At 46.4% G+C, this 14828-nt stretch overlaps 1 long non-coding RNA gene across 1 annotated transcript; it reads left to right on the forward strand.

Moving 5' to 3' along the window:
• The first annotated feature begins 418 nt into the window (after positions 1 to 418).
• Positions 419 to 5736, forward strand: LOC114016729 (uncharacterized). Its single transcript, XR_008732097.1, has 4 exons — positions 419 to 569; positions 1019 to 1556; positions 3524 to 3715; positions 5346 to 5736. It is a non-coding gene; the product is annotated as an uncharacterized LOC114016729 (long non-coding RNA).
• Positions 5737 to 14828: the final 9092 nt, after the last annotated feature.

Below are 14828 nucleotides of genomic sequence, written 5' to 3' on the forward strand. Positions count from 1 at the left end.
CTAAAGTAAAATGAACTGGGCAAAGTGCCACTGGAGAGTTGGATTCATAAGCTGGAGAAAGCAAATGAAACAATTGCTCGATGTGCAGTTGCTTTCCCTCTCCAGCAATTCATTATCTTCCTGTTCAGCTGATTTAGGAAGTTAAAAGTCAGTTGGGATGGCAGCATGTGATACTTTTTAGCATGACCATAGCTTTGGGGTTGCCAAATTTACCTTTGACTGCACTATAAAGGACACAACAAATACCCTAACACTGTATCTTAAATGTGATGTAATAAATAATAACAGTATTGAAACATTTTGGTTTTTTTTATTTCTTGGTTACTCTTGGTCACTGTCGTTAGTATTGAGTTGTGACTGACCCATTTCCATCCTTCCTGTCCTCCTTCTCCCTCCCACTACCCCAGTATTTCTGCACCCCACAATCAGCATGAAGAACAAAACCAGCTCTGACTCACCCCATGCAGAAAACCCCCATAGCACACGTGGACACCACTGACACCTTCAGACCCACCAACCACCTGTCCTGGTTTCATCTGGGAGAGAGTTAATGTTCTTCTCAGTAGCTGGTACAGTGCTGGGTTTGGGATTTAGTATGGGAATAATGTTGATAACACTGATATTTTTACTTATTGCAAAGTAATGTTTATACTAAGTCAAGGACTTCTTAGTTTCTCTGGCCCTACCAGCGAGAGGGCTGGGGGGGCACAAGGAGCTGGGAGGGGACACAGCCAGAAGAGCTGACCCGAAGTAGCCAAAGGGATATTCTATACCATAGAACATACTGTTCAGTATATAAACTGCGGGAAGAGGGCAGGGAGCTGGCGATCGCTGCCTGGGGGCTGGCTGGGCATCGGTCACTGAGTGGTGACAATTGTGTTGTGCATCATATGGGTTTTTTCCCTTTTGTATTTTATTCCTTTCTCTCTCTCTCTGTCCTTCTCATTACAATTGTTGTTGTTATTGTTGTTATTATATTTTATTTTACTTATTAATCTGTTCTTATCTCAACCCACAGGTTTTATCTTTTTCCTGAATCTCCTCCCCATCCCTCTGGTGAGGGAGGAGCGAGCGAGCGGCTGTGTGGTGCTTGGTTGCTAGCTGGAGTTAAACCACAGAACCACCCAAACCCCCACTGAAGTGCTGTGTAATACTGCTGAGGCCATCTGAGCTGTGGAGGCCACCAGGTTTCATTGTACAGAGACAGCTTGTGGGACCCACCTCTCTGGTCTGCAAAGGAAGCCCACCCAGCTGCTTGTCTGGGGAAAGAGATGTCACCTTCCAAACGAGCTGCCTGAATACCCAGCCAACCTTGGCTGCAGCGCAGAGCAGCAGTGGACTCCTGGATGGTTCTGTGTGTGTCTGTGGTTTAGCATATCAACCTGTGCCAGAGCGGTGGCAGGATAGCATTGAAGAATTAGCCTCACAGAAGAATATAGTCTAAAAGAAGATATCACTGAAAGGTCAGCTACAAGTCTCCAGATGCCTCCTCCATCCTTCCTTGCACAATTTAGAGATGTCACATGGACCAGTGCAGGCTCAGGAGCCCAATGGAGGTAAGGAAGCAAATGCAAAGCTTACCTGTACGTAACCATGAGTACAGGACTAGCAAAATGTACCAGGTCCTGTACAAACACACACCAGAAAGGAACAGAGTTCGTTCAGAGCACCAAGTGCTGCCAGAGACCCTGTCAAGATGAAAAAACCAGCCAGAATGAACCAGATAGGCAAAATAGTACAGGCAGAAACCCTCTGGTACCTGCGAGAGAATATTTTTCAAGGCATGACCCTTTTGTCTCTGAACACTCAATCTTCGTCCCTGGGGAAGACCTATACAATCTGTTGAAACATAAGCCTATCAAGTGAAATATATAAATCTACCAGATGTGGAAAATCAATAAGCATTTATTGTATGGTGTATTACACCACCCCCACCCCCCGTATCTCATTCCCTCTGGCAGTGGTAGGCAGTAAATTAATAATTAATTATATTCCTGCTCTCTCCCTTCCCATCCCATCATTTTGTATCTCAATCATGATGGCTAATAAGCCTACAGCCTTACCTGAGGTCTGCTGGTGCTAACTACTTGCTTCTTTCAGCTTGCCTAAATGTCCAATGTAATTAGATTTGGAGCATTTCCTCTTATCTTAAATTTAGCTTCCATATTTATGTTTTGGTTTGGGTCTGAAGGAGGAACTGTATGTTCAGAAATTTTTCTTCTTTCTTCCCCCAGATATGACGGTTGCTCTAATAAAAGGTATAAGCTCGCCCTCTTTGGCCCTGTTTAACACATGAAGGGAAGGAACTGGGTGGCTCTAAAGACTAAGGGAGACTTCTCTGATTTTAAATTTAAAAGGTGCTTGATAGTCTTTCTATCACTTAGCATCTTGGGTGGTCTTTGACGACGTGGATGCATTGCTTTCTGTCCAGAAACTTAGTCAATACCTGTCAGTTTGAAGATTGCTTATTAGACTCATAAAATTCAAACAAAGTGGGACAGTACACGTCCTAGACAAGCAGACACTGGAACTGGGCTGATAAAGGCTTGAATTACTTGAAGAGAGCTTAACATAATTGCTGGTTTTCTTCTATAAAGAGATTTCTACAAAGCATATAAAAGCAGCGCTTAAAAAGAAATGATTTGTGGCATAAGTGGTGTGATAAACATCTGAATGTTAATGTGGTTCTGGTAAAGAGCCAAGTGAATTTGTGTCTTGAGCATTTGTTTTCCCTAACTTAGGCACACTGAGATTCGGTCGTCTGTATATCAGTGTCTAATGCCATTTGAGGGTTTCCTCGCTGGTCCCATGCTGCCAGCCCAGGAGGGTTTGGGTCCCCTGTAGGTTATGTTCCAGCCCTGTGTTGACATGTCAGATGTGCCAGCATTGCTCAGATGTCATTAGATATCTGCGTTTAGGTGCATGAGTTGAGCCTCATACACCAGAATCTAAATTGTCTCGGTTTTAAAGTTTGAAAAACATCACCAAGAGAAAATTTATACTGAAATCCCAGATCTTCTGTTCTGGGACAGTGGATGGGGAAAGGAGCCATCTCAGCTGGGGTAGGGGGAACCACCGCTCCTTTTCTAACAGGACAGAGGAGACATTTCAAACTCCAGGCAGTCGCTGTGCCCTCAGAGCCCCCTGCGACGCTCGTGTGGGGTGCTCTGTGCCTGGTGGCATTCTGAACATTCCAGAGGTGCAGTCATTTGGTCCACACTTGGAGGCCACAGCAGGAATAAGTTGGCTATGGTGGCCATTTCTGTAGGAAAACCAGAATCTAATCCCGTGTTGTTGGTATTTTACCTAGACCAATTTAAGTCACTGGAGGGGATGTTTAAACTGCATTCTTTGGCCACTGAGTTTGAGAATTCCCTGCTGTGTGGCAGTTGTGGTCTGCGTGTTGCATGTAAGTCCAGGACATCAGTGATGGTAGCAGCTTAAACAATGAAATACTTTCTACTTGTCCTTGCAGATGCTCACTCTGGTTTTTTTTTAAGTTACCTTTTTTTTCATATTGAAGTCTTTTTATATAGATTCCTGTGGCCGTCCACATCAGCACTTTGAAGGTACATGTTCCTCTTCCCTGCTTGGATGGCTGCACTATTACAAGATGATCTGTAGCTGGACTGCATTTAGCAGACCTCTGTGAGGGATGGAGGGAGCCATGGGTGACAGAAAGGCACGCATGCACAGACATATATGCATTGTGTAGGTATGTAAAGAGTTACATATCCATGAGAGGCTGTGTTTGTGTGCATGTGTGGAAGAAGAGGTTGTTTGTTTCCATATTTCACAGGTCCATCATCTTGCAGACCTGACATGGCCAAGCATAAACTTGCTCTTTCTACCCAATAGCACCAGTCTCATTCACATCTTGGCACTAGCTGGGCATGTGATTTTGTTGGGGGGAGTTAATTCATCTCCGTCTTTTCTGTAAAGCTGGAGCCAACCTGAAATTATTTTTATTTGAAAAACCTTTCTCTTGAAGTCTGTTTTTTCCAGCACCCTCTGTTAACCTTTCACTTGTCTATGACTGTTGTAGCACAGGTAGCTGGACAAGCCTTTTCTCACTCCATCCACTCTAGTTATTCATGCTTATCTAAGAAAACCCAGCTGTGGCTCTGTTTGAAGCTAACCTCTATGTTGTGAAACTTTGATCTGCTTTTTTAGTGAGTCTACTGCCCTGTGTTTCCTTCTTCCTTGAGGACCACAGCCAAAACACGTGTGGATTTCCCAGAATAACTCTTGCTTTTATCCCCATGATCTCCTGGAACATTTCCTCTAAGCAAAGCCAAGCTCACTGTCCTCATGCCAAGCTGAGCATGCAAAGCCAACTGTGACAGGCTCCCAGCTGTGGCTGGCTCCCAACTGTGGCAGGCTCTCGTGTGTGAGGATGCTCTCTTTCCCCACAGCCTCTGCTTATAGCAGGTGTGGATGGAAGGACAGGCTACTATGCTGGGCCAGACCCAGCTGCATTATCAGGTGGAGATAACAGTGATAATATTAACCAGCTAAGTCTGCTCTGTGCTAGTAGCTATGCTTATTTTCTTGCAGGTGTATGGCATGGTCTTGTAGAACTTTGGTTTCCTCCAAAGTTTCCTATAGTAACATTAAAAGGGATTTGCTACTTTGTTGTGGCCTCAAAGCTCTGGAGAGTGTCTCTGCTGCTCAAACGTCTTCACCACCACAGTTACAGTGTGAAAAATCCCACATCCTTCAGGGCCTTGTGTCGGCCTCATCTTCATATGTTGTTTCTCTGCATGACTTGGCAATGTTTGGCTTCTGCTGAGAAATTCAGAAAATCAGCATTAAAGCTGAGAGGCTGCCACTGATGAGGGAATCCATTAGTCAACAAATAAAACCCCTCAAACAGGTATTTTAAAAGGAAACATCAACAACTTGCAAAGCGATACACTCTTTTTCTGGCTTGTGTATGTACATCAATCCCAGCTGATGGCTAGTGTTGAAGCTGGCAGTTTGCATTGCTCTGCAGGATGTGGAGAACACCAGGAGTTCAATCAGTGATTCACTCTCTTTTCTCAGATCATTATGAGCAAAAATGCATCTCCTTCAAAATACAGAGCTGTCTCGCATGCCAAAGTCATCAGTAAGCACCCACACACCTGGTGGGGTTAATGCTGCTCAGTTCCTCTGGAATCTGCTGAAACGGGGTGTTTCATTCAACTGGTTTCCTATTTTATATGGAGGTTTATAGTCTAGTCTGTCACCACAGTCTAAAGCCAGTCCAGGCCAGTTGTGGCTTATCCTCTGTAAATGAAGTTCTCTCTTTAGCTATTTCTTATTGCTATTGTTGGGCCTTACCTTTGGATTTATTTTTCCAGGATCAATTTACCATTTCATAAGTCGAGCAGCTGCAGCCTGGTTTGAATGGGAGGATGAGGTGACAGTGGGACCATTCCTTACATCATCAGTTATCCCAAGCAGAAATCACAAGAAGGGATAAAGCTTCAGTGGCTTTGGCCTGCTGAGTCTGCATCTACTTACATTCTTGCGCAGTTTCAAGATCTGAAGCTTTAGAAAAACTACAAGTACTGCAAGACTGACGCATATTCATGAGCTGACAGCAGTGTGAAGATGCATCTTATGATATGGTAATTCTTTGCTTCTCTGGGTTTGTACTGGGAGGTGTCACAGATGGTTGAGGTTGACCTCTGGAGGTCACCTCATCCAACATCTCCTGCTCGAGCAGGGCCACCTAGAGCAGGTAGCCCAGGACCAGGTCCCCCTTAAATTGAATTTTCTTTCAAAATGCAACTTTTGCCTCTAGAACTTGGATTAATCCTTTAAAAATACTGATGAAATCCATTTATCTTTCCAAAGGGAGGTTTGCCAAGAGCACTATTGCATTATCTTTCACATGGGATATTTGCTTTCTTTTGATTTAAATTATATCTATTATCATTTTAAAAGACTGCAAATTGGCTGTAGGAAACCGAGCAGGCAGTCATGTTGTAATGAAGTATCTTCCATTCTGGAGAAATTGTATTCAGTCTCAAGTATCCCTCTCATTTATTAGATATTGATTTGAAGGGAGAACATTTAACGAAACTGCCAACTGGTTCCGATCTGTTTGACCTGCTTAGATCCAGAGCGACTCCTTAGAAATCGGTGAAATGACATTGATTCAGAAATGCTGCAATTAAATGAGATAATGGATGAGGACTCAGCGGAGAAAGCTAAATGAGAGTGATCTGATCAAATTGGGAAGCTAGCAAAAAAGGTGAACTCAGCAATTTCACGTTTCTTGGGTGGACCATGAGAGTGCTTGGGTGCATACTTGTTTGGGTGTGTTTGCCTGTTGCTTACGGGAGCTGGTGTGTGAGAAATGCATGTCCGAGTATGTGTGTACTGTGGGTGTGGGTGGGAACCCAGGAGTGAGGTTGCTACATAAAAAGGAAACGGTGAGGTGAGTTGATCTGTAAAACCATCGTGGTAAACAAAATGGTTCTTCTAGTTTGCAGAATCAAAGGGCCAGGGGTTGGGTTCAGGTGCTAGAGGCTGGAGAACTCATGGGCTGTGCTTTGGACACCTCCAGCGACACCTTTCCAAGACCAAAGGATGGTTTGAGGACTAATTTACTAGAGGCACTATTTCCCACCATAGTGTCTCTCTCCTTGCACCCTCTTCCATTGCTACCTGAGCAGATTTACACCCTCCAACACCCATTTGTGTCCTTACATGCCACCCCCGGGCATGCACCCCAACCCCTCGCCTTCTTGCCATGCAAACTCCTCCCTGCTGGGCTGCAGCTCAGCCCACTGCTTTACTTCATATGAATCAAACTGAAGAAACAAACAAAATAATAACCACACCTTGGGGCCATACTTTTGATTTGTTTAGTTTAGTTAAGTAGAGTGTCAGTGGGGCACTGAGCTGTTCTTAAGCCAGCACCTGCCTTATGCTTTATGTGTCTGAGTCTGGCCTCTTTCTTCATCAGAAATGATGTCAGGTAGAGTTGGGAGACTTTGGACACTTCCCTGAGATCTCTGGCCATGCCCTAGGAATGGCCAGGATGCGCAGAGTCATAGGATAGCTGGGCTGGGAAGAATCTCTGGAGGGCTCCAGTTCCCCTGGGGAAGCCAGGCTCAGTGAGAGCAGGATGTGCACTGTCAGGTTTTGAACGTCTCCAGGGATGGAAAATCTGCTGCCTTGCTGGGCAGCCTGCTCCAGGGTTTGAACACGCTCACAGTGGAAAGGTTTTTCCTTATGTTTAAATTGTGCCTGTTGCCTCTTGTCCTGTCAATGGGCACCACCGAGGAGAGTCTGGCTCCGTTTTCTTCACACATATCGCTCCCCCGCGCCCCCCCCCCCCCCCCCCCCCCGCCCTGCCCCCAGCCCTCAGGTATCTGTATACATTAACAAGGTCCCCCCAGAGCTTTCTCTTGTTGAGGCTTAACAGCCCAGCATTCTCAGCAGATGATTAATCTTACCTAACATGTAAAAATTTAATTTCAAGTCTAAACCAGCCACCCTGGACTCCTTTGACTGCAGAGAAACAGACACTGGTGGCACATATTTCAGCTCCCTTACCCTGCAGATCTCGGGTGTGATTCCACTGCCTGTACAGAGCTGCCAAACACCATTTGGGATGCTATCTAATACATTTGCATGGGAATGGCAGGTGTGACACAGGGTTCACAAGAGACCAGCATCCATCTGCAGAGGCAGCTGGAGGCCAGGAGGAATATCTTGGAAGCCCAAACCATGGAAGTTTACATTTGCATGAAAGCAACTGACTCTACTTTAAAGGTGGGAGGCGCTTGGCAGATTGAGACAGCTTCATTTGGATGTGCAAATGAAGGAGTCTGCGTGTGAGCTAGAGGCAGGATTTAGCTGCTCAATATTTGCAGCTGGAGCAGTTTGAGAGAGATGCCATTGGAAGGAAATCCTAGGGAAGAGTGTGGCAGGTCATGATCAAGCCAGGGTTGAAGCTGACCTCTGAATCCAATCCTGGGTGTCAGGAGGGCTGGGCGAGTGTATGAAGGCAGAGACAACAGAGATAGGGAAAGTGAAAATGCAGGTTACAAAACCTGAACTTCTGCATAGGAAAAATATTCCCCAGTTTTATTACTTGGGACCAGGGATCTTGTGTTAAAGATGTGTTCTGGAAAGGGCTTTATCTCTAGAGGTTATCTGGAATAGCTATAAATAGCGACAATAAAACCAGTCCCTTTGACCCCTCAGAAATGAATGAGAAAGAAGAGCAAGGAAACTTGCCTGGGACACCCTCTGTGTGCCTCCTGATGTTGGATTTAGGAAACCACAGCCCGCCCCAGGGTCGAGGTTCAGAAGGTTACATTGAGGGAGGGGATAGCAGTGTGTGCTCAGCTGGATTTTATGTGTAAGGCTGGCTTAGCCACGGCTGGACAAGGACTCTCAAAGCTGGTGTGAGGATCCCAATGTCACTGGGGAGAACTGGAGCTGCCAGATAAAATCCTGACCTCATTCATCACAACATCTGTTTCTCATCCCCAAACCTGGCTGTTAGGGCTATGGTGGACTCCAGCATCCTCCCAGCTCCAGCCCCAGCAGCCCCTTGGGGAGCTTTGCAGGCAGCTAAACCCCAAACCAGGCTGTAAACTACCTTCAGTTCTGCCAGGGGCTCCACCAGCCCCGTGCAGCTTTTGGCAATGGGAGTATAAATTTACACTTTAACACTGCAGAGCTGAGCTCAAGTGTAATGGATCCTGAGGTGACAGAAATACGTATGCCATTAGCAAACAGCAGGTGATGGATTGCCCTTCTATTTTCACTATCAGTTACGTCTGTACAAAGCGAATATAAAAGGTACCAGGGTGCTGGTGCTTTCCCTTCTCTTTGCTCTGTAGCAGCAGGGGAGGACTGGGCTAGTTTTTATTTGACCAAGGTAAATGTGTTCCTTGTTTTCCTTCTGCGTTCCTAACAAGCGAGGAACAAACACCCATGTTAGACATGACCGAACAGGGAAAACCTGCTCTTTCCTTGCCTGTGAAGCACAGCAACTTGTAACTCAAAGTCCTGATGAAAAACTAGAACTGTGAAATTGTTGTTAGGAGAAAGCAAAGTTAACCTTGTTTGTGGGTGGTGGAATAGACCCCTCTGCCTTAGCAAGAATGATGCAAAGTGCCATAAGTAGTTTTAACAAATAAACAAGGTATGCTTTCTCTTGCTGGAAACATAGAAAGGATGGAGGAAAAGCAAGTGCCTTCCTTTGAGGGAGTGTGGAATTGAAGCCACACGTGTCTCCTAACATTGCTAGTTTCTTCCTCCTGTAGCATCGTCACTAGTTGGGGATCCTGAACAGAACAGAATTGTGATGGGAGGGTATTGACCCCAGTGCTGACAGCACTCATCACCATGTTTCACTTTCATCAGGTCATGATCAACACCACGAGTTTCAAACAGGGGAAACCGAGGCATGGGTGAGAGCCACAGTCATAGGGTTGTGCTGTAGCGAAGGTGGAAAGAGAACCAGCAGCTTTGTTAGGCTGGTCATTGAGCTACCGAGCAGTAGACCAGATGTCCCTGGTCTGCCTTTTCTCCCCTTTACCCAGGGTGATGGCATTGCCAACACCCTGAGCAACGTGGGCAGCAGCAAAGAGGTGGCTCAAGTCACACCTGAGTTCAGGATGCTACCCCTATGCCCCCAGTTCCTTTACCCCACCGCTGTGCCTCAAACTAAGAGCCCTGATTCCTTCTCACAACTCTTTCCTTCCTTTCCTCTTCTGGCTTCTCTGAGATTGTGATAACTGGGACTGGAGGGCAGTGGAACAGGTCTTGGAGTTTCCATTGCCCACGTGTAATGGAGCTGGGCTCTTGAGGATGGATAATTTCCCTCTTTGGAGGCCTGGGATGAGGCTTAGCTGTAGCAAAGCAAGCTCTCTCCCTGTATTTCACCCTTCAAGGGACAGGACATCCTTGAGATGCCTCATATCCTGGCATTTTCCTTACACTGCCAGTGGCTTTCAGCCCTGGCAGACCTGTCACTGTCCCTTCATTGTGCCTGTCAGTGCCAAGTGTTGTTTTTGTTTTTAATCCAGGGAAATGTTTAAGCCTGGGTGATCCCTGGAGGGAAGATGTTCTAATTAGCTGCTGTGCATGGTGGGGAGGAAAATAGTATTTTGTTACCTCCCAAAAGAGCAAATCTGAGCTGCCCATCAGCCAGGCACAGCTCTTCTTGTGCCTGCCAGAGGATGGTTTCTGTTTGGTGATGCCAAGGAGCACCCCAGCAAAGTGGTATTGTCTGGACAGCTGGTGACAGGTCTGGCACGGCTGACACCCAAACCAGGGAGCCAAATGTCCACTTTTCTGGGCAAGGTGTGCGATTGTGTTGGGTGAGAAGGAGTCAGTGGTCAAGGGTGCCCGGACACAGCTTTGGCTGCCTGCAGCTTTGTTTTTTTGGTAAGAGAGATAGGTCACTCCTGAGTTAGGTTTAACTTCCTTTGCTAAAAAAATGCAATCTTATGCTGTTTATGGGGAGAAAGAGCCAAGACAGAAAACTTCTGGCTTTCTATTTCTCCATGACACAAGTACTGTCCCCTCTGGAGATAGATCTCTCAGTGTATGTTCTTGATTAGGGTTCCATTGCTAACTAAGTCAGGCTTCTTGGTGTTAAATATTCACTTAAGCTTATCATTACATAATTGTCTTAGGGCAGTAAATACCTCCTGGCACCAAAAATCTGCTGAACCAAGGTGCAGGATTTACAGACACGTTGCATGTTGGAGACCACATAAACCATATAGCATCATCACATCTGTCTGCAGGAACATGTCAGGAAAATTATGTTTTCGGTGTTCTTTGAGTGGCACATTTAGAGCATGGCTGGAAGCAGTGCAAAAGGGAAGAAGATTTTTTGGGGAAAAAAAGAAAAAGGTCAAGCAGCTCAAGCTTAGCTGCCTTGCTCGTGGGCAGGTGAGGCAGATAGGGTAACTCCTTGTGATCAAGGTAAGGATCTGTATAAGAACTGGACCTTGTGACTGGTGGCTTTGCCTTGGTGTAAGGGGGAGGCAGAAGGTCCTTGCCCAGCGCCATTTAATGCCTGTACAGATGAATTCAGAAGGGCCTGGCTGTACTCAGCAGTCCCGGAGTGGCTCCGCACATCAGCAAGCAGGCACACGGGGAGGGAGCTCTCCCGCTTCGGCAGCACTGAAAGGCCCAAGCTAATTCCTCCCAGCGCTGCATTGCCTCTGTCCTTTGACCATTTTGCCCTTCTGGGTCTCTGTTCCCTAAAGTAAAATGGAAATAATGATTTTTAATGTCTGGTTGGTGTCCCTGGGGAAGTCTGCTCTGTCGGTGGGTTGGTGCGTCAGGACCAGTTTGGGCTGTTCTGGCAGGGGCTGTGCACGGGCACTGGTCTCTCGAGCAAATGCAGGGTGACAGAGCTGCACACAAAGTCCCCTGTGGGAACCTGCTCCCCTAACACTGGGTATACAGAATTCAGCGGGATCCAAATGCTGTTTTCTCGCGTGCCATTAGGTGGTGATGGAGAAAGCAGGACAGACACAGTCTGCAGAGTTTCAAGTCAGAAAAATTAGGAATTTCCTTAAACTTCTCACAAAGGAAAGAATCCTTTGATGGCTGCTCAAAGAAAGGAAAAATGGGTTAGGGGAGGGTGATCCCACGTGTGTGGGGAAGGGGGACTGCTGGGGAAGGGGGGGGCAGAACAGCAAAGTGGGTCACTGCCCCCCTGCTCTTGAAATGGGCAGTGAGCATCCGATGGGGAGGACAGAGACCTCAGGTTTTTGGTAGGGGAATTACCGGGGGAGGAGAGGAAGAGGAGTAGAGATGAAGCTCTGCAGATTTTCCCCCGGCACTGCTGACACAGGCAGGGAGGGAGGGTGGGAAGGGGTGGGATGCACCGCTGGAGCGAGATGAAAGGAGGTGTGTGAACCAAGCAGGGCCATGGTGGCTTGATCTTGGGATCAAAACCTTCCTCACTTGAGCTCTCTTAGGGGTTAATGTGTGAAAACTCAGAGTCTGAGAGGAACAGGAAGGGAAAAAAATCAGCCTACTCAGAATAAGCAAACAACCACACGCAAACGTCTCAGCGCTGCTTTGCTCTCCATGGCTTTCATTGACTGTGACGAGCTGGTTTGAAAAATGATAAGTCTGGTCTTCAGCAGCCTCATGGTGTCACATCGCCAGCCCAGGAGAGCTGGTGGGAGCTGGAAACACCCCTATAACATTTGTGTCCTCCTTGGTGTCAGCAGTGAGGGACTAGACCCCGAACACCCTCTTTTTTGCCACTAATCCTACTCCAATGCAGCAACTAATATGCGTGTTGCTTTTCACCTCTTTTTTTCCATCTCATATCTGTGCTGTACACCCAGCAGGGTTAGAGCTCTCTCTCTTGCTAAATGAAGTACATGGAGGGGGGCTGCAGAGACTTGCAAGGACTAGAAGCTCCGAATCGATGGCATTTGGCATATTTTTCTGCAAAACCCCAACCTCCAATAGTGCTTCCTGAGCTACGCTGGTGATGGGTGGGATCAGCAGTGGGATCAAACCAGTGTTATGCCAGTGCAGGAGCTCTGTGCTTCCTAGAAGAAGCCTCCAAGAAAAGCCAGCACCAGCACTGTAGCATGTCCTGCATCCTTGCCTGAGCTTTGAACAATGAGAAATTGAATTAAAGCCTGAAAAGTTCAAATGCTTTAATATGAAACTCTTCTGGTCCTTTGGAGGAGAATTTCCTACTGGATGCTCTTCTTAGCCTCCAGAAGGAAATACTCAGTGGTATATCTCTTGTGTCTTGGGTGCCAGCACACTGTCTTTTCACCTTTCTTCCCCTGCTTAGAGGTTTTATTTCTTGGAGAGGGAATAACAGTCCTTCTCGTCTGGAGGAGCCTGTCTGGTTTCAAGCCTGCACTGTGATTTTTGAAGCTGCTTTGTATAAAAGTGAAGTGCCCTTAGAGCTAGATGATGATACTTAAATCCCAAGACCAAACTGAGCCAGTGAATGGGGCAGAGAAGAATTGGAAGGTATAAAAGATGTTGTCTGAAGATGAGGTGTTGAAAACTCGGGGCACTTGAACTGGAGACAGTACTGATTTTGGTTAGTTTGAACCCAGGAATTGCCCATATTCCGTTTAAATTGATTCTTTCAGAGCACTGTACAATTGTGTGGCCTCTTGTATCAAACCTGGTTCTTGCTTTTTAGAGACGTAGACATTTCTTCTTGGGACAGGCTGGATCTTTCTCCCATAGTGTTGTAAAAGCCATTTGGAGAGCAGCACGATCAACAGAGGTCACACCAAATTACACCAGGCACTCAGGAGACCTTGAGTCCACTGTTGTTTCATTTTTGACACAGTTTTCTTGGATTTCCCCAAAGAAACGACAGATGGATGCTTTTGAGAGATTTACCGTAGGCAGAGTTGGAGGTGCATGGGTACGTGTGTGAGTGTGCATATTTGTGTGCAGTGCAGCCTTTGAGAGGCTGCAGTAAATATTAGTCTCAGCAGGGATTTAGCAGCGCCTGTATTAGCCGACCTTGAAGCTAACACCAAGCTGTGGCCATCACCCCATTTTCCTGATCGCTTCTGGAAGTCTTCACGGCTGCGTGAGCAGGAATGGGGCTGCCAGCACATGTCAGTGATAAATACAGCCCTTGTGCTGCTCTGGTGGCCAGGGAAAGCCCAGGCACCACAGATTTTACCGGTTGCCACTGGGTTAATCGAGATTTGTTCACATCTGCATCGCCAGGGCCAGTTTATAGTGCTTCTTCCCAGAGAAAGGACGTAAAGAAACCATGCAGGCAGGTGCAGCACTGCTGCGGTAAGTATGTTCACCACCAGGTTTATTTTTTTTTCTTTTTTATTTTTTTTTCCTCTGTTTTGTAGGCAATCTCTGCAGCATGAAACACAATTGACCTGGTTTCTCTTGAAAGGCATAAAATAGGAATGCAGGCTACCTGGAGTCGTTAAAAAGCCAGTTTTATGTTGTTACAGCACGAGCAACGCTGCTTTAGCCCAGTCTGCATCCTGCTGTAGATGTTCTTAATGACCAGGAACAAAGCTGCTTCACCTAAGGGGAGGTTGTTTAAAGAAAAGTAAATGTTCAGATACTCCAGTGATGACACCCACGTAAATATTTGGATAGGCAGAAGCCTCCCCTGGCAGGGGACTATGCAAAGAATGCCAAATACTCAGTGAAGGGTATAAATGGATGGCAGAGCAGTTCACCAGGTTATTCCTGATGTAAACACAGAAATGTGTTCATAACCCAGCAGCCATGAAAAGATTCGTAGCATTTCAGAAGAGTTTGATCCCCGTGCTTTGGTGCCTCTTCCATGAGCTGAAGGCAGGTCTGGCAGAGTGGAGGTGCTGGTGCAACATGTGGACAGTACGAAGCAGGTCGCTGCTTTTTGCCTTCTTACTCCTGCTGAAATTGTGCTTGGCAACCCCCAACCTGTGCGTATTTGTTTAGTAGCCGCCTGTCTGCACCTGCAGCTGTCGGAAAGGAAGAACCTGCCATTTCCCTAAGTCCAGCTCCATTCCCCTTATGTGTTTCTGATTTCCAGATTAAATTCATAAAGGTTTAGTTTTCACTCTTGAATTTTTGCCCTGCTAATGAGCCCACCAGTACCCAGGGTTATCTCCCTGGGTAGGTTCTCACACACCTTGGTCAAGTCTCCTTTAACTTTTCCTTCTGTTAATAGATTCAGGTTTTAAGTTTTGCAAGGACTTTTCTCACGCCTATGAATCATCCTTGTGGTTATCTCCTGTATCTTCTCCACTTTCTGTTTTTCCCTAGGAGTCTTTTAAAAATAGCTGCATCACTGTCCTCTGGCTGCAAATGGTGTCTTTTGGGTAAATGACTTTTTA

This window comes from Falco cherrug, chromosome 4, assembly GCF_023634085.1.
Source record: "Falco cherrug isolate bFalChe1 chromosome 4, bFalChe1.pri, whole genome shotgun sequence".
NCBI lineage: Eukaryota > Metazoa > Chordata > Aves > Falconiformes > Falconidae > Falco > Falco cherrug.